At 37.2% G+C, this 20,224-nt stretch overlaps 3 long non-coding RNA genes and 1 pseudogene across 3 annotated transcripts in view; 1 reads left to right on the plus strand and 3 right to left on the minus strand.

Moving 5' to 3' along the window:
* Nucleotides 1-13,465, plus strand: part of LOC149039729 (uncharacterized) — a 117,539-nt gene extending 104,074 nt beyond the window's left edge. Inside the window, exons 2-3 of the long non-coding RNA XR_016180014.1 lie at nt 10,739-10,956; nt 11,734-13,465. This is a non-coding gene — a long non-coding RNA (uncharacterized LOC149039729). The remainder of the gene's footprint in view (nt 1-10,738; nt 10,957-11,733) is intronic.
* LOC149039724 (uncharacterized) overlaps nt 1-20,224 on the minus strand; it is a 193,126-nt gene that overhangs the window by 132,668 nt on the left and 40,234 nt on the right. The window lies entirely within an intron of this gene.
* LOC149039736 (uncharacterized) lies at nt 4,788-10,642 on the minus strand. The gene is made up of 3 exons (XR_016180013.1): nt 10,503-10,642; nt 4,997-6,249; nt 4,788-4,854 (listed from the first exon to the last, which is right to left on the minus strand). It is a non-coding gene; the product is annotated as an uncharacterized LOC149039736 (long non-coding RNA).
* Nucleotides 14,827-15,585, minus strand: LOC149039737 (spondin-1-like; annotated as a pseudogene).

Raw genomic sequence — 20,224 nt, forward strand, 5'->3', positions numbered from 1 at the left:
TCAGAATGAATTTGTATAAACAATAGTGTCATTACGTTGGTTGACAAGCGGCCTAAAAACCGTCTGCAATTAATTTTAATCGTTCACAAAAAGTACCCAGAAAGTTGAAACATGAGGTATTTGGTTACAGTTAAACTGAACGATGGAACTTTCATTCATTTAATATCTGAATTTTCTCGAGCAATTTGTTCATAGTGAAAGAGCGAGCGAAGTTTTAGTTTAAGTTCTACAACAAATATACTCTCCTGGTGAGTCTTTCCAATTCCGTTCAATTTAGACATTTGTACCGTAAATTGCACAACAGAAATTGAAGGAATTTTTTTAGAAAAGGCTGCATTACATTCCCTTGTGTCTCGTTGGAGTGTGCCGTTCGAATTTAGCTTTTGTGAAGGAAAGATCAGAGTTAAACACGCCATTACAGCAAACAAACGAGCAAACTCTAACAGCTTCAAAATAAAAAAAATTGAATTTACTCACAATTACTTTCCTCGCCGTTTACTTAATGAACAGAGGTAAATCTTCATACATGAATGAATGGTCGATGACAGTGAATAATACTTTCCGTTAGATCATTGACTGATTTTGAAGAAAACATTGTCGTGACAGCCCTTGCCAAACTAGTTCTGTTGTTTTTCAAATTTTCCTACGCTTTTTTTTTCTTGCGTGCTCTCTAATTGACAGGTGTCAGATTGTGATAGATACTTGTAAAAATAATGTTTCAAAGTTTGTTTGGAAGCCTTTTAAATCACCTCTATCGTTACGGAAATGAAAATGTTTCGCTGAGGCATCTCTCTTTAATTTGCATCACCTCTATTTTAACTACCATTCACTCACTCAAAAATTGTTCAGTTTATGGAAGATCTTGCCGTATTTACGGCCCCAAATCATTCGGGTTCTTTCGGAAAGAATTTCGTCAAGTTTAAAAACAATAAATGTGTTATTTACCGGCTAAGGGTCGGTCCGTATGGTGAAAAACTGTGACCTCTGTCTTGAAAATGCTGCCCTCGGCCTACGGCCTCGGGCAGCATTTTCAAGACAGAGGTCACAGTTTTTCACCATACGGACCGACCCTTAGCCGGTAAATAACATATATTTATTTAGACTATACCTCCGTAGCAGGCATACAATAAACAATTACTGGATGAGGTTTTTGTGACATCCAGAATAATCATAGTCAAGGTAGAGGATATGATTTTGAAGAAAACAACAACAAAAAACTATGCGTTAAATCTATGCTCTCCGAGGTTAACAGGTGCTGAGGTATTGTCATAATGCCTGATTTATGCTATTATTTCAGCTGATTTGTAAACTTCTTTTGGTTGTGTATGGCACTGTAATTGCAATGACATTGGAATTGTCATGTTGTGCTTCGCTACCTAAATATGTGTTCTAAATTTCAATTTGTACTTACCCACTTGATAATGGCGAGAATCAGGAAATGCAACCAGACTTTTAAATCACGCCCAATTGCAATCATATGTTTATATATGCATTCAGTGTATAATACAATCACATGATAGGAAACACGATTATCCTCTAACCTTGCTTTCTTCCATATGGCAAACTAAAATAATCAGTGTTAGACTTCTTGCCCTTTTCTTTCAGCCGTTTATCATTTAAAATAACTAAATTTTCATTAACTGTGTGCAAAGATCATTGTTGCTATTTTTTAAAGACATTTTTTGAAGGGGTTTTGGAAAAGTGAGTGAAATCGTAGGTGTTTTACTGTTTGCCGTTGATGTAAATATCAGGGTAAAACTATAAATTCTTACATTTGTAATGCAACGTAACAACGAGGATCAGTTCCAGTCATTAAGCACTAAGAATAACGTAATTTGACGAAAAAAATAGCGTTAGCTTTCATAAAAAAAAAGACAAAGATAGACAAAACTTTCATACGAAAAGAATTGAATTTCTTCAAGAACTTCAATCTTACCCGGAATAATGCATTTCTAAGAACTAATATGATGCAATAAAAAGCGAAAGGTCACTGGAAAAACCCCTAATTACACATTTATGTATGTGATGCGCATGAAAATATCACGCCAAAAAACAGTTTCGAAATGAATTTTTACTCTACTCTGTAACTCTCCGAAGGTATAACGAAGGAAGAAAAAACGAGATACATGCCCTGAATCATTGAGTCGTTCTCTCGTCTGTGAAATAATTACAAAACCTGAACACTACCAAGACCTATTTTTATATAACATCGTACCCTTTGTCAGGCTATTCTATATTTGTACCTGGAAGATCACTAAGCTATAAGCTGACGACTTCACGGGCACAATAAAGTGGTTCTGCTGTAACAACAACAGAACCACTAACATTAAATCGACATTAAATGGTCATTGGAAATCGATGAGGAGTAAAACAAAAATGTCTTCTGGCGACGCACGAACTCCAGAAAGCTTACTACGCTTTCCAGGGTTCACGAAACACCGCCGGTTTCTATTGAAACGCCCCACTAACCGCGCAAGTAAAGAGGACCTGCATGTAGTGTAATTCACAGCAGAGACGAATTGCTACGTAGTTATTTGACAAATTTCAGTTGCACAGCATCTAATGAAGTCATTTCGTTGCTGCTACATAAAAGTGGTTTTATCACCCCTATAACCGATGCCGTTCGTGTTCTTTTCTCAACCCTAGTGTCTGGGGAATGATGTCTTGTTTCCTATGCTTTCAATCTTGGATATTCTGCTCTTCCCCATCTCCTAAATTTAGCAGGCAAATTCTTGCAAATTTTCCGCTATTTATATATGTGCCAGCAGCTTCTTAGCGTTGTTTGTCCTCCGAGGATACACATATCACTATGCAAGCTGCATATGGCCAGGCGCTTTGCGTGAGAAAAGGCAAATCGTTCTTTCTGAGCTTTTTATTATATTCATGTTGTGCTTTGCCATCTTAATATGTGTTATAAATTTCATTTTGTATCTATATATCTACCTGATAATGGCGAGAATGAGAAAATACAACCAGAGACTTTTAAATCAAACTCCAACATATGTTTAGTATATGCAGTCAGTTTATGATACGATCACATGACAGGAAACGCGATTATTTTCTTACCTTGCTAATTCTTAATTCTGAAGTTCTAAAGGGAACAGAAAAGCAGAAAAGCGAAGCCTATCGACTGTCACTGAATGGTCAAATGCCCAGTTCAAGTTTAAATAGAAACAAATTTGTATTTTCCCTGCGGCGATATCACTGAAGCGTTCATCCTTCAATCGATAAGTAAGGCTCTTTTGGTGCTTCAATAGTGTAGATCAAAAAAAATAAATCCAACGTTCGTTTTAAATATACATATTGAGATAAAGAAAAAAACAGTAAAACTATACTTTCATCCTTACAAGCCTGTTTCGTGATTACTCACTCATCAGGGGAATTTTTTTGTTAAGAATATTCGTAACCATCATTATATACTTTACAAATTTGCATGATATGCGTGGCGGTAATCTCAATTCTTAGTTCAATTGTTACGCAAAAACCACTAATTACACATTTGCGTATGTGTTATGCACGATAATATCACGCAAAAAAACAGTTTCGAAATGAAATTTTACTCCACTTTGTTACGCGCTGAAGGTAAAGTGATGAAAGAAAACGGGATACATGCCCTGAATCACTGAGTCGTTGAGTCGTTGTTTCGCCTGTGATATACATGCAAAACCTGAACAACACCCATTTTTCCTCCCCGTGGCTCAGTAATTTTATTCCAATCAAGTACAAGATTGGTGCTCATCCAATTTCTCCACAATACAGCTTTCATTTCATAACAACCATCACTTTCCTCACTCTGTCTAATTTGGAACGATATAAGCACAATTGTTACTTTTCTTGTGACAGATATTCCTCAAAACTTTTCCGAAGCGGAAATACGTGCCAACGAATAAAGAAGTATCCTGCTCAGAGTTGATATCACAACCGTATATTAAGAGCAGATCCTTTTGAAGGAAACGGTATGATGTGCATCGTTTTCTACATATGATTAAATAGTAATTTGATGTTCCTTGCTTGCTTGTTAAATTGCAAATTTACGTCACAACGTCTATGTAAAAATTCTAGTCTTCTGACCACTCGAAGCGAACAAACAAACAAACAATATTCAGCAGTTATAAGGCTCCCCGTGACACACATACAACTCTGAAGATGTTTATTATCAAATAAATGTAGTGTCACCATCTGGCTCGTTTTAATAACTGGCGAACTAGGCGAATGGTAACTGTGAGAAAGATTTCATTCAGTTATTGATTGTTCCTGAAGGAGGAATTTGGGCTCTCAGCTCGGCAAAATTAAAATTAGCCACAGTTCATCAAATCAGTCTGATGTTACGAATACTGTCTTGTTCCAGTTTTAACCCGTTTAAGAGTTAACATTAAGAAACGCTTCGGGTAACAATTCAATTAATCGAGGAAGGGTCCTACATCATATCGAACCGACAAGTAGAAACATTAAATGATCATTGAACGTCGAAACATAACGAAATATCAAATAATTATGAAGTCGTCCGGCCCCACAGTTCGTTTTTATCGCTCGCCTGGTAATCATAAGTAACATATATTGTTATTGGCCTCTTTAGTTGGCAAAATTTAGGTCCATAAGCTTGGAGAATCCAAATTGGCCAAAGTCCAACAAATCAGTCCTATAGTATGCAGACTTCTGATTACAATGTTGCTTCTGTTGTTCCAAAACGCGTTTGAGGGTAAGCATTAGAAACTGCTTATTGTAATCTTTTAATTTACTAAGAGAAGTCCTACATCATGTAATAATATCTTACCACAACTGTTTTAACATACCTCTTTGTCGCCTGATTAATTTTTCATATCTGGGCAACCGTGACAGCCTTCACGATGGCGGCTTCGGAGAGCAAAACAAATCAGTCAGTTGCAGCTAATGATATAAACAATGTTGTTTTAAGAATTTTCCTTTCTCAAAAGTGTTCTAAGATATGTCACGATCGTCTTAACACATATTTAAAGAGGCTATTCTACATTTGTACCTGGAAGATCACTAAGCTAAAGCTGACTAATTCACTGGCTCAGTCAGATTCCAGAGATTCGTCAATCGGCTCAATAATGTCGTTCTGCTATAGATATATAAAATCTTAATTAATGAGATGCGGCGGGTCATTTACATCTTGTGATGTAGCTCTTTCAAAGCGGTTTACGAGCGCTAAGGATTCCCAAAGTATATTGCTAGTCTCTCTTTGGGAAAACTCAACTGATACACAACCAATATTTGATGTCACTTTATTTTCCTCTGTGACCAAAATAGACACATTTGATTAAACAGTTTACAAAGTTACAATATTTACACTTATTGACTTACACTTGTTAAGGTTTACTGTTTAGCATTTTGAGGTTCACTATAGGTATTTCCATTTCTTTTTTCATACAGGTTTTGTTTCAAGATTACTATCAAGCTAGAAAGAACTCTGTCGGCACTGAGTGACAACTATTATAAAAAGCAAAAACCCTGGACATACAGCAAAATACTTACAGACATGTTGCAAGTGTGTTTTAATCAACATCTGTTCTTTTCAGAGTGGAACTACTCTTTCACTTTTACTTTTAACGCATCGTTTTCTACGTTCTGTTGCAGAATAATATAGTTTTGTCAGAATAAAATGGTAGATTTATATAAATATTCGAAAATGTTCTTACAGTTTTCTTACAACTCTTTGAGTTTATGTTAAACTTCCATCTATAAGATAATGTCAAGATGGATAATTAGGGGTGATAATAAAAATTTATACAACTTCATTTGCGACGGTACCATTATTTTATCATTATGAAGAAAGGCACACTGGGGGAATAGGTTGCATAGTGGGTGAGTGTTTTAGAAAGTAACTCTAAGAGCCGGTTATTTAAACAAAGTTTAGCCGTTGTTTAACAAAACCGCGTTCTAAGCCATCTTCAATTTAGCCGAGCCTTTTAACAGAACATTTATTTTTGTAAGCAGTATCGAGGGCCAAAAACTAAAAGTGGAAGGACATTTATCTAACCAGAAAGTAACCCTCTTATAGAGAATCCCTGAGGCCCACTGCTTGCGTCAAACCGCAATTTGGGTTAGACCTCGCGTAAATAACGGATTCCATGAAGACCAATGGCTGACCTGGCAATTTCGCGGAGTGCATGATCCACGGCGCCTTCGAGACTGGGCGTCACAAGATGGTGCGAAGGCGAGTGTGGCAACTAGTATCACCACACCTGTAATTTCCACCGTTATCATGCTTCCGAAATCTTTCAGAAACTGGAAAAAAGACAACGATTTCATCCAGGAGATACACATAGAACACCATAAAATAAAATCTTGGCTGGCTCGACTCCGTTTAAGTGCAACATGGCAATTTGCAATTGAAATCATATTGATGGCAAAAGGCCATTGTTTTTCTCTCTTTCTCTTCTAGGAAAGTTGGAACCTCACTATCTGTCAGCGATACGGATTTTTAAGTGTTTAAGCCGCCGTAATTCGAACAAAATACAAACAATTCCTATTCAGAATCGTGAAGGCTTTGCCGGTCGTTCATCAACCTGACCGAGTAGCGCCAGAGGCGAGTGACGTGTTAGCAGCTGATTGGCTATAACAGCACACGTAAAAAAATTAGTGGAAGTCGCCATAATTTTGAATTATTTTATCTAGTCATAGCTGAAAATGATAATTAGATCATCAGAGCGATGGGCTAACGGTATAGACGTCGCCTTTAAAAACTCCATTCGATGGCCAATTTACACAATAAAATTAGTTAATGAAACCAAATTATCTTATAATACCTCAACCGACGAAACTCAAAAGTTTCTCTAGAAACTGACATCCTTTATTTAAAGTTGGAAAAGCCTCGTTTAAATAATTTAATAGCATTCGGGCGTGTGTCTTGAATGTTCACTTGATTCATAAGCGAAACTTGGCGGTTATTGGGTGACATGTGAGACATACATGTCGAATCACAAACTTGGAGACGTATTTGACTCTAAGTTGTTATTGAACTTTTTTTTGGCTAAGAATCTTTTCTCTAAAGCTTTTGCTAATTTCTATAACCAAAACTAACTCAATGTTTAATTGGATTTAACTGGTAATAAAAAATTAAAAAATTTTAAAAAATCAAAAAATCAAAAAATCAAAAAATCAGTCAAGAAGTAAAAGAAGGAGTAAAAGGAAGCAACCTGTAAATCCTTCTATCAAGTTTTGAAATATATAACAGTGAAAACTAAAGAAGTCGACAGGAAGGTAGTACTTTCCTGAGCACAGGTACTCGACTCTTAATCATGGGAAACTTAGCGGTGGTCAAACTTCCTTTATTCAAAGGCAAAGGAAAACCGTTTTGATATCCAGAAAGACCACCTAAAAATCTGACACGAATATTTCAAGTTACAGTTATAGTCATATAAAACGTCTCCAAAAAGAAGAAATAAAAGTAATTTTTCAGATGCAGCCTACAGAGCAGGCGCAATTTTGGTGAGCGAGTGCTAAGTATTTTTTCAGGGAAAATTATGACCACCAGCTTTAATTTTAATGGAAGCGGAAGGCTGGGGAGAGAAAGAAGTTTTAACCGAGCGGGTAAGCGACAGTAAAAAAACAAGGAGAGGGGTGGGGGTGGGGGAATAAATACTACGCCTTGATGGCAATTTCTACCTGATCAGTTTTATTACTCTCATTACCTGTTTGCAGGATGAAATATGAATATTATAGGGGAGAAGTTATACGTTAATCACTCATAAGAGTTAAAGGGTTAACTCGCCCCAATAAGACGCCTGCTACTGCGGGTTAACTATATGCTGACTCAATTTACCCAAACAGTCTTAGAAATAGTAAACGATGCCACTGATATGTATCCATATTAACTTTTATGATTAACAATTGTGTGTCGGAGACAGTTTATAATAAAAGTTAAGAGCTAGAACTGAAAGGTATTTCTTGCGTATATCCTATCTATGAGCTATTGATATGGCTGAAATAAAGATAAAACTTGTCAACTAGATTGAAATTACTCCGAAAAACTAGCTCTTGAATAAGAATAAAAAATATGTCATAAAATTAACCAAATGGAACGAGCTGTAATGAAAGACACACTTAGATGAACGAGTGAAAGGCTAACTTAGGTATGATTTTGACATGATTCTGTGGCTTCTCATACAAGGAAATAAGAAATGACGACATTAAAATACATCTCTTAGAAATCAACTAGGTCACCAAACGACAAACACTGCAAACGTATGTTCTGGCCATTCATTGGCTCACGAAAACATTTTTTCCGCTCCGCTTAGTTATATTATTTCAGAGGGACGAGTAACATAACAAAGAAGATACCGCTCAAACGCATGGTTAACGATAACGGTTACCGGGAGCTAAGTAAAATCTGAAAAAGTTTCGTTCTTCATGATATGAGAGAGCTATGTTATACGTTACGGTCTTGATGTTTTGGGACGTGCACATCCATAAAATTACCTTTATGGAGGAGAGAACTAAAAAACAAGAAAGGCTGGAGATAAAACTATTTAAGTGGAAAAAACGAATGAAATCAGTCAACAAAATAGCAAATCCTTATATGAGATTCACAAATCAAATTTCTTACAAACTGGCATGGACTCGCATATGTGACAACGGTTTTCAAAAGCAACATGACTAATTGGCAAGTCATTAATTAGTAGCCAGCGGGGAAAACATACTTTTATGGTCATTTCAATGATATAAAGATTTTCATGATGATTGTAGTTACTGAGTAATTAATACCAGTTGACTGAGTTCAGCTTCAATTACTTCATGTAATTCAGTTGTCGCGTCGATGAATTAGGAAAAGGCAGGGAAAATAATGATTCTCTCAGTGTAACTGTTCAACAGCGGCGTCCTCTCCAAGCTTGCATAAGAATGTAATGAAAAAACGAGGAAATGAGACGAACTGTACTGCGATTATTGCGATGAAACTTCTAGCCATGACCATCCATGGCGCACCCTCTGGAGCCATTATGAACAATTCTAAAAAAAAACTGAACCTCTGTGTGGGTTATTATGACAAATCGCTTGTACTCCGGATTTAAGAAAACCCATAAATGAATCCATTGTTCTATAAATTATAGAAAGGAACACTGAGACAAAAGACCTACATCAAAATTTTTCAGATGGTGAGCTTAATTGGATGTGTGGTATTATACAAAGGACGTAAGCCAGTCGTATCGATTGATATCATGACCGATAAAAGCAGGGTGGTTAACTTCGTTGCTAAGAGTATCATTTGTGGTTTGACCTCATTTCAGATGTGGAAGCAAGTTATCAGAGCCTGCGTTTAATGCCAAGAACATCAAAACACTCTTGTTGTAATCTTTGACTTCGAATGGTTATTTCACTCGAATGGTTATGTTACAGTCAGTGGCATCGTTACACCAGTACAATTTGACGAGTAAACCCATGTTACGAGAGATATACTAAGGAGAGACATGTTGCGTGCAGAGATGCATATAAGGAATTTCGAGCTTGAAGGAATACTCAAATGATGAAAAAGAGATTTTGCTAGACTTTCATTGTAGAAATGCTGCTGGTATGAGACTCGCATAAATAAAATAAGCGCAAAATGAGCGGTTTTTCCAAAACACACTTCTGGGACGTGTTTGTGGCGAAGTTCACTCGTATTTATGAGTAGTATTAATTATCACCAAACATGCCCCCATCTTTTGTTAATATACATGTTAGAGTATTGAAATCATTCTGACAGGTTTGACGAAAACATTCTCATGCGGTTCATAATTTACGAAAAATATTGAAAAAAGATGTGGAACAACAGAAGAGCTTTTTAAGTGAACTTGAGAAATTTTAGCAGCTAAAAGGCTGCCGCTTCAGCTTCGGAGGTCGGGAAAACCCATCTTATGTCCAAAGCTAGCGTGCTTGTCTTCAGAAAATTCGCATCATTAAAAATTTTGATCGGTCAGTTGTTAAATCATATAAGGTCTTCTTTTTGTTCTTTTTTATCCAGTGCAGCGAGGTGAAATAGAAACATCTAGTACACATTTTGTTTTAAGGTGGAAATTCATAACATTTTCGCTTTTGCTCATGCTGTTGCATTGATATGTGATCCTTCTCTTTTAAGAAAGCGTTAACAAGAGCAGGTTTTTAGAATCATTGCCTTTTTAAAACCGCAACAGTGCAGTACGTTTGATTTTGAAGAAGCCGAATCTTTTTTCTTTTTTAATCCCCGCTGTTAAATAAAGGATATGTGTTTATGCAGACTTAGTGCGCGGAGATGATACTATCCTACCTTAACTTTTTACGCCACATCGAAGAGAAGGTCCTTGCTAATTATAAGATTCAAGGAACCCATCCGAAAAGTTTCTTAGTAAAGGCCCTTACAAAAGGGCCTTTTCTTTTCGAACAGCATAGTTCAAATGAATTCCTTGATGTTAAGTAAAAACTGGGCCGCAAAGACTTTATGGTGAGCTACGCCTGCATTACTGACCGTCGATACATGCAATGGCGTCTAATCCTATCCGCAACACAAAACAGAATAGAATACTTACTGCTTGAGCTTGCCACGAATTTTAGCTCTCACAGAGAACTTTCCAACCTTCATTTTCCGCCGTATTGTTTGGGGAACATAATTCCAAGAGATGCGAAACACGATCGCATATCCTGCTTGTTTCAACAAATAAGATATTTCCTTATCCTCTCGAGCTGTTAATTGTCGCGGTTTACGGAAATTACTCGCAAAACTGGCATATTTTCCTTTCAAACTAATTATATATGTCGTACACAGGGGAACGTTGGCGTTGCCGTGTAAGCAGACGAGCACCCGTCGCCAACTGATTACAGAGCATTGTGGAGGTACATGCCCCGGTGGATTTAATTTAACAATAACACGAGCCTGTCCTCAGATCAGATGCTTAAATGGAGGCAGATTAATGAATAGAGCATGTATATGCCAAGTGGGTTATTCTGGTGATTGCTGTGAGGACTCTGAGAACACTAAGAAAGGTTAAGTCCCCACAGAAATATCCATAACTTCATATTTATGCATGGTTATAAACAACGCGTTTCCTATAAGGTTTGAAAGCTACTTCAGAGATGGCCGGGCAAAAGAAAATAGCAGCATCGAATCCAACATTTTTTAGAAGAGGATCTTAAGGGGTAGGCATGACTGTTGACAACATAGTTTGTTCCAACGGTAGACGGTTTAAATCAAGTTGTGCGGTAGAAGGGGGGGCATATGACAGTCGACAGTTTTTTTGTTTTTTTTTTCAGAAAGACAGGTTCGAACTAATTCAACAAAATTTACATTGTGAGAAATTATAACATACAGATTAGCACTAAAACTGCAATCAAATCCCCTTCCTTGTATAATATTTTAGATCTATATCTTGCTTGTTTACTATGCTCAGATCGTAGCTGCCACAGGTGCAATCTCCATTAGTTCCTAGTATCATATAATAGCCAAACTCCTTGATGTTTTTGATTGTGGATTTAAGGTTCGATGCTCAATCACTGAGCTTCAAAGAACTGGTTTAAAGGCTGTCTTATTAATAAGGTAAACGAAACGTGTAACCGGTTAAATGCGTTAGCAAATTTATTTCTAAAATCGAAGTTTTTATTGATTATCACTGAATTCAACATTTTAAAAGGAAATTCTAAAAAATGTTTTTTAAAAAAAATATCTTATTCCTTGAAAAACGGCTAACTGATCATTCATATGACTTTTCTATTGATCTAGATCAAATTTTTTGATTGCTTATCATATTTCTTCTCATTTTTCAGGTACAGATACAAACACAGATGCTGACACAGATTCATTCAAAATCAAGGTCGAGATGTCGGTGTTGGGATTCGTAGGTTTTATCGTCATCATCATCATCATCATACGTGTGTAGTGGTATTGTTGTAAGAAATGAACCCAGGCCTCGACAATCAATACGGATCTATCCAAAGTTGCCTTTTTTTTTACCTTTTTACACAACATACTTAATGTTTAGCTACAAACGCTACAGGCGAGATGAATTGTTATGGAAGTCAAATGTTTGTAGAGCTCCTTTAACTTAAATTTGGACAAACCTTGCCAAGCTACTTATTTTAAGGAAAAAGTGAATAAGCCAGTAGGCGAACGAAAAATGTTAGCGATAGCCTGTTACATGTTATACAAGGAATCGAACCGGGATTTTAGCCATCAATCGATTTACGCCCGAGCTATATAATCAGTTAAGGGAATATGCTTATTTTTCTACTCTCTACCGTGGTCAAACTACTATTGGATGGAGCCTTTTCTTATCACCCCATAAACGTAGAGTTTCACGTCTTTTATCAAGAGTTATGCAACCCATAGCTTTCTTTCTCTTCAAATTATATTTTTCGTAAACAAATAAAAAATGAAATATCGCTAATTGAACAAAGGGGATCACCGACCTCGTTTACGAGCAAATAACAAATCAACTGAGGGCGAGCTCAGGCCCTAATAACAGCCGTCATTTTGTCAAAGAGCGCACAACCCACGCGCGAAGCGTTATGCTCAGTACGTATACGCAATCGGAAAGACTTTGAAATTAACAGGTTTATTGAATTTCCAAAAACTCTATCGACGCTGATGCACAAATGCAAAGTATCAAAACTTAAAAAGAGATAATTGTAACCTTAACTTCTGCTCATTTTCCGTGTAGATGTTGTTTGACCGCGGTGTGCTCTGAATGAAATGTTATCAATTATAAAACACGAGTGCAAAGTCAATATCATGCTAAGCTGGTTAGAGTTCCCACTCAAATGATGGCTCAAGTCATCAAGAGGTGTTTAAGTACCTTTGCTTTGAAAAGACTTTCAAGGCTGCTTTTTATGTATGGGTATTTCCGCCCTTAGTTCCAAACCCTATCTTCTATGTGTCATTTTCCTACCTTCCAAAAATTGCTTACATCAAGAATGAATCAACGTGATCCTCTTTTGGATTCAGTAAATACAACTTATGCTGACAAAGGAAGAACGAACGATGTAATTTGCTTCAGAAATCGTTGAATTACACTGGTTTTTCTCTTAGATGGTGCTCACATACCTCTGGACTGAAAATATGTCAGAGCAGACCATCCCAGTATTTATCCAATATTGAAAGTGCTTTTGGAGTATGCCTAAGCTAAAAGAAGTTTCATGTATATTCACAGTGTTCAATAACCCGACACAAGGCTAATGAAGAGCTTTTCTGCCCATCATTCAGTTAATAATAATAGGACATTTTTAATGCGCGAAATTCCATAGGTTTTTTCTGTTATAAAATGATTTCGAGAGCAATTTGCATTCAACCAGCACGACTATATTTGGTAACGATTATGAACGAAAAAAATAGAAGTCATAAGTCCCAAAGCATCTTAGAAATAACTTGATTACTACTGTATGTTTTAACTTTTGAACCCAATTTCAACTTTATGATCCATTAGAGATTGATTTGCATTCTCTTAGCCCTTGAGCATGTTGAAATTTCCGCAATAATTGCATCATTTATGATATTTACTGAATAAACGATTAAGATTTTTGCCTTAGTCAGTCTGTTATTCCTTGAAAATGTGGAAGACAAGAGACACCTCATTTCTCATTGTTACCCTGTGATCTGATTTAAAATAAATTGGGTTATGGCCATGTTCTCCGAGCCATACAGTAGTGTGTGTGGTAAAAGCGAGGGGTGGGGGGGGGGGGGGGAAAGAAAGGTGGTTTCTTGAGTATACAAAAAAGCAGTTTATTGATATATTTTTTTTACCATAGATGTTAAAATTAGGGGCGTGGCACCAATTCGAAACTTTGAGTCTATGAATTGTAACTTCTTCTGTTACGTTCGTTAAATCTTTAAACCAGAGTAGCATCAAACGATGTCTAATTTATTCTTGTTTTCTCGTCACCACACTCCCACCAATAGTGTAGCTCCACTTTCTGCATATAAACCCACACACAAGCCACAATTCCTCCAATCGCTCTGACGAAGGGCTAATGCTCGAAACGTCAGCTTTTTTACTCTTTACGGTAGCCAATTTACGTTTTCAACGCAGTCGTTAACACTAAATTACCTGCAGAGCTCAACAGCGTTACACAATGCTGATTATTGTAATGCAATCAGCGCATTAAAACTGACAAACTCTCTCTACAATATGACTGTGCTAAAAATAAATAATATACAGTCATTTTATAATTATGCAAACCCACAATAACTGATATGTGTGACGTTTACATCGAAACGACATTTACATCAAAAGTATTATGTTATATTTCTGTGTTTTGAACCATCGCAAGAAAGAAGATAAACAAGGCACGTAGTACCATTTTTGGGAGCTCGGTAATTTCTTGTTCCTTCCATAATCATCTGGGCAATAAAATCGTGGTTAACTACTCCTATCAAAACAATTTATGATACAAGGGGTGCCTTAGGGACCCCTTAAGAGACAAAGGAAAGTCTGTTGGCAGCTAAAATATAAACATGAATTTTACTATAATGCTGTGACTCGATTTTCTTTCCATTTTAGATATAACTTAATGGGTAGCATGATAAAAAGACACACCCCGGCGTTTGAGCCAATGACTACTCCGCAAATTTCACCCTTCGACAAAGATGAATCTATAAAAGACAACAAAACGATCGAGGCAATGAAAATGTTTGATATAGTGAAACTGAAGCAGGCAAAATAATCTATGTATCCTAGGTTAGCGCAAGAGAATAATACGTGTGAGTTTGAACATCAGTCTACGTTTCAAAAACATTGATCCATTTTAAGGAATGTCTTTTGAAATCTTTCGTTTTCTGTGGTCAGTTTTTCCGGATTAGTATTAGGGAAACGACCTCTAACAGTGCTTCTAAACTCATCCTTCGTAAAGTAAACGGGGCATTGATTAAGAGGTTATGAATACAGTAAGAAGTACGTCTTCCCGCTTGATTATTAGTAAGCTAGCAGACACCCTACAGTTGCCAAACTCTAAATATTCGTTACCTTTTTTCTCACAGCAATTTCCACCAAAACCTTTCTTACTTCCTAAACTTTCTCCGTTTAAACAACTCGTGAGAGGACAGACTCGTGTTTTATAGCAGGTGTTCATATTCCTCCACACTGTTCTGTTCTCACTTTATAGCGAGAAGGTGTCTGTTTCCCTAATACGCCACATACAGTAGTGCAAGCGCTCCACTCTGACCAGTAGATTAAGTGACAGTTCACCGGTTTATTTCCATAACAAAGCTGTTTTTCATTTAGATCAAGGCATCGTGCTCCCCCACAATTTCTCTACAGTTCTAGATCGTCTTTGGGATCCTTGTTGCTCGCACTGATCCGCGCTGCACGCACCCCAGGACGACCAATGGCTTAAGTGACAGTTCACCGGTTTATTTCTATAACACAGCCGTGATTCATTTAGATCAGGGCATTGCGCTCCCCCACAAGTTGGCCAGGACTCTACAGTTCTTGATCGTCTTTGGGATCCTTGCTGCCCGCACTGATCCGTGCTGCACGTGCTCTAGGTCGACCAATAATTAACTTCGCAGCTTCGCGGAGTACAGCGAAATCGACGTCGACGACCACCTTGCCAAGCATCACAATCAGAAGCGATAACGAACAAAACCAACAGCATAAATAAAACGAAATTCTTAGGGAAATACATTGTTGGTAGACACTCGGGAATCACAGCTTATCCCAAAACGCGAACGAAGTAAGGTTGATGCCAGATATTGGGGAATGTTTCGCTTTTACAATCAATCGCGGTCCCTAAATAATATATCAGAACTTTCTCGTTTCTAAGCAGTGAAAAAGGGAAAGAAATTCAATAGCTTTTGCGCTGACGAAATTTAGATATATTCCTCATTTGATTGGCTGCATGATCACGGTCTGTTCAGGGGAGAGGGGTGGGGAGGGAGTGGGGTATAAGCAAAATTTTCAACACGCTACCTTGGCGTCTGGATAACATTTTTTTAGTTAAACAGAACGTGGGGTTGATCATAATTTCTTGTTTCATATATCTTGTGCTTCTCTGGATGATAATTCTGGTGACTGTCACTCAAGCCCACTTGCAGCCAATGTCAACTGCTCCAAATGTAACAGTTCCTATGAGAGAATTCCATCTTCATCGAGTACTCACTACAGGAAGGACAGTCGAATCATTGGGAAAAGAAGCGACTCTTGCTTTCGTTTTGGTCTGCCGCAGCCCCAGGAAGGTAGGAGCAATTAGATATTGTTAGGGATAAACAGATAGTTATGCTGGCACCTACTAAATTTGTTATGAAGTCCTAAAGGTAAACATAAGTGGAGTGAAATGAAACGATTTCGGATTCGATTGAGTCCTTCTAGAATTATTAGTCGCCGTTCGATAGAGAACTGTTGGTCTTTTACGGTGAAAAGCATGAATGATTGTCTGCTTTGGGTCTGTTTTACACTCAAGTTACAATGTGTAAATATACTGTGAACAACAAAGCCAAATTGCAGATTTGTACGAAAGTGAATAAAAGTAAATCACAGGAGTGTAGCAGTATCGAAGCTGCCTCGATCTCAGTAAAACATGCCTTGAAAAGATACTTTAATAGCTTTAAGCGCATAGAATTTGGCGTTATTGTATCGAATGTGTTCATTGCGATGTAGCTGTTTAGCTGTTTGATGAAAGTTGAATTTGGGCCGTCCCGAAGCGGTTTGTTTTATGGTTTTAAAATTTATCCTCCTTCCCCATCCCCCGGTTCGTAAGCATATGTTTGGAAATTTGTGTCCAGATTATATCACTGTTCTCCCGTTCTTATGTATATCTCTTCTAGACTTAGCAAATTTATCTAACACAGGGAGTTGATTTTTTTACTTCCGTGTTTCGAATCCGAAGGGAGGTCACGCCAATAGTCCAGTGTGAGTGAATTTTTAAATGATGCAAGACATCTGTGTCGTTCTTTCATGAAAAGAATAAAAAATGGTTGGAAACATAAACAAAAGCAGACCAAAGTAACGTTATGTACTTGCAGTGACGTAAGAAAATATTCTACATTCAGAAAAATTGTTTTTTTCGTGCTTCGTTTTTTTGTTTTGATAAACGTCGTAACTGTATTGCCATTGACACTCGTGATTGACAAATCGGACTTCTGCTTCTCGGTCGTCTGATTTTGTTCTTACTCGTATGATTAACGACCGAATTGGACTCCGCTCATTACCATCACTAATAATCAATAGAAAATGATGGGACTATTATTTCTTTTGTAATAAAGAAACAATTATATCTATCTCTGTCTCCTACTTGTCCTTCCCCATTAGATGGCTGTGACGTAGAAGAACAGAGTCATCAATTTTCAGAAGTCATTACCAATTAAAGCGGGCTTGTAATCGGGGATCCTGTTCCGGTGCTGGAGTCATTCTTTGTATTTTGTTGTAGTTCCTCTACTAGCACCTGACGTATGACCGGAAGGACAAATGAAAGAGGGTAAATGCTATGATTATTCAAGCAAGCCAGGCATCTGGCGAGGCCCGCACGGCCTGGGTCTAACAAGCTCTCAGCTCATTCTATGTAATACCTCATTTACCTAAATTAATCCTGCTTAGCTTGGCGAGAAACACTAACTTAAAATTCAACGTATTTATCGAATTTGCATTTAGAAGTTTCTCAACTGCTGTAAAAAATATTTTGGTACTCACCTGTTGCTTGGATTTGTATTCACGAAACACCGGACAAAGTTATGTTTGAAAGACATTCATATTAGATGTACTTTTTGATCGAAGGTTTGCTTTTGGAGAACGAGTTTGAGGGGCTCCTGAGATAATTTTATCACGGTGTCTCTAAAAATGGATGCAAAGATCATCAAAAAAGTTCATTAATTTTTTCGGGATATGGCTGCTAAACACTAAAAAATCCGTATCCCTAACGTATCGCCAAGTGACGTTCAAACTTAATTTAAAAGGGGAAAAAACCAAAATATGAAAACGAAAACCAAAAGTTACGTATTCAGTGGCTTTGGTATCGGCATTTCTAGCGGCTGAGAACGAAAGTCGACAACTAGAAGATTTGCCACAAGCTGATTTTGGCAGTGTACCTGAAAGATTTCTTCTGTCGGTAAGGACGAATGCAATAACTGACAACTTTACCTATTGAAAATCAGGCCCATTGCATGGTTTTATGGTGATTCAAGGCATGTTTTCATCTTGAGTGCGCACGCATTTGCGAATTTCTTTCAGAGATTGTCGATCCTTTTATTTTCATTCTTTAATAAAGATCGATCTCAATGCTTAAGACACTTCAAGAAATCTGTAGGCGAGAAGAAATCGTCGTTTGACTCAAGCTATGGTTCTTCGACCAATAGCACTCTAGCAATCACTTAAGAAACCGCCGACTGGACGCCTGCCTTTTTGGCGCAATCATACTTCCTTTTAAAACAAACGGTCTGACATTTGCGGTTATAAGAGCGATTTCACTAAGCATTTTGTTTTCCGACCTGAATATGAAAGTTTTCTCTTGTACAAAAAGAAAATAAATTAAAGTGAAAACACGTCTTCATTCTAAAACATGAAAGCTATTTTTCCGATGTATACTTAGTAAGAAATCCTTGCGGCATGTTTCTCAGGTTAAGATAAGGATAGAGCTACTGATATTTGCTCTCAAGCGAGAGCGCAGAATTTCTTGTCTGTAGAAGCCGAAGTTGTAGCACACTGGAACTTGTAATAATATCAACTAACACGCAGCGTGTGATTAAAATCCCCTAAAACGAGCAGTGATGATGATAAAGAATCAAATTATAGACTAATGAGTGTTTTGTGCTGTATAAAAGCCATATTTGCTGATTTTAGCAAATCTCCAAAGTAATAAACGACATAAGAAAGAAACGCTACGCCACTAAAGTTTTTCACATGTTTTGGCTTTCTTGATCAATCATCTTGTATGAAGAGCTAAAAAATGAAGGTTTATTTGGTCAAATGACCAGCTAGAGCCAGAATTGCGTGACAGGTGTAGTTGAGAGAAACTTGTTACCGTCACAGATTTAAGAGACATCCACGAAAAAAATACGATAGTGCCCAAAGATTTTTTGATGATTTCCGAGATGAAATGATAGATTGTAAAGGGGAATTAAGATTAGTGTTGTAGCTTTCTGGAAAGGGGAGATATTTGATCTCAAAGTTGTCAAATATTTGGATCAATCGAAAAGTTTACAAACACAGTCGTTTCTTTGCCTCTATTAATTGACAAGTCATCTATCAAATTGACTGATACTTGCGTACATTGACTAAGGATGTAATAATATGTGTGCAAACCCTCAGAGTAATTGGTTACATACCATTGCAGTGAAAGCTTCATACATTTTACCTATTTTGAGGCGATTTCCTTGGTGAAAGCCAAGGAAAACGACTGCCCGGTGCTCTCGTGGACACACAATTAAAACATTTCTTTCGTTTAAGTATATACAAAGTAGAGAGACCAAACTAAGTCGTTGGAATATGGATGAGCTTTTTATGTTTATTGATCAGAATTGTGAATTACATGATATTCTCACTAAAGCCCAAAATACATAGAAGATCCCGCTGCAATCTCTGTAATTATATCATGTACATATAAAAGATACTATTTCAGGATTGAACTTTGCTTCCTCTCACATTGTACGTAAATCGCACCGAGAATTTCAAAGTTATTGAGACATTCCTGACAGTTCATTTTGGAAAAAAATACAAATAACGAAAAGATGACGAAAATTGAAAATTGAGTGCTCTTCAAAAAAAAAAAAACCAGCAATTAAAATATATGAAGCAGCCACCTGCCCCATGTTATTGGAGTAAGATCATAGTGCCCTTAAAAACTGAAAGCCTTCTCGGTGATACCTGTGACATTAATAAAGTCACATGCCTGAATTGCATTTTGGTATTTTATTTCCACGAGAACTATCACTTAAGCTTCGACTTCGAGAATGTGACCCACATAATTTTAAAAAATTTATGTGCTCGTAAAATATCCGGATCAGAGCTTTTGAATTAAGTCAGCGCTATCCTTAATACGAGTTGAAGTTTACTGGCAGGGAGTTTACACCAAAGGGTAATTAAAGAAAACAATCAACTTGAATTTGGTTTATGATCAGCAATGGCTAAACGCTGCGATAAAAGGTCAAGAGGGTCCTTAGCTGACCTTGACACTGGAGGGGAGCTGTGGAAGGGGGACTAGGGGTGATGGTGAATAGCTTCATTTGCCCTGTTCAGCTAATTGTGTTCTGTTTTTTTAATCAGAGACTCGTTTCTCTCATAATGTCTTTCCTTATTCAGGAGTATGAATGGTTAACCACGGCTAAAAGGGAAAT

This window comes from Pocillopora damicornis, chromosome 9 (genome assembly GCF_964200805.1).
Source record: "Pocillopora damicornis chromosome 9, jaPocDami1.2, whole genome shotgun sequence".
Lineage (NCBI taxonomy): Eukaryota > Metazoa > Cnidaria > Anthozoa > Scleractinia > Pocilloporidae > Pocillopora > Pocillopora damicornis.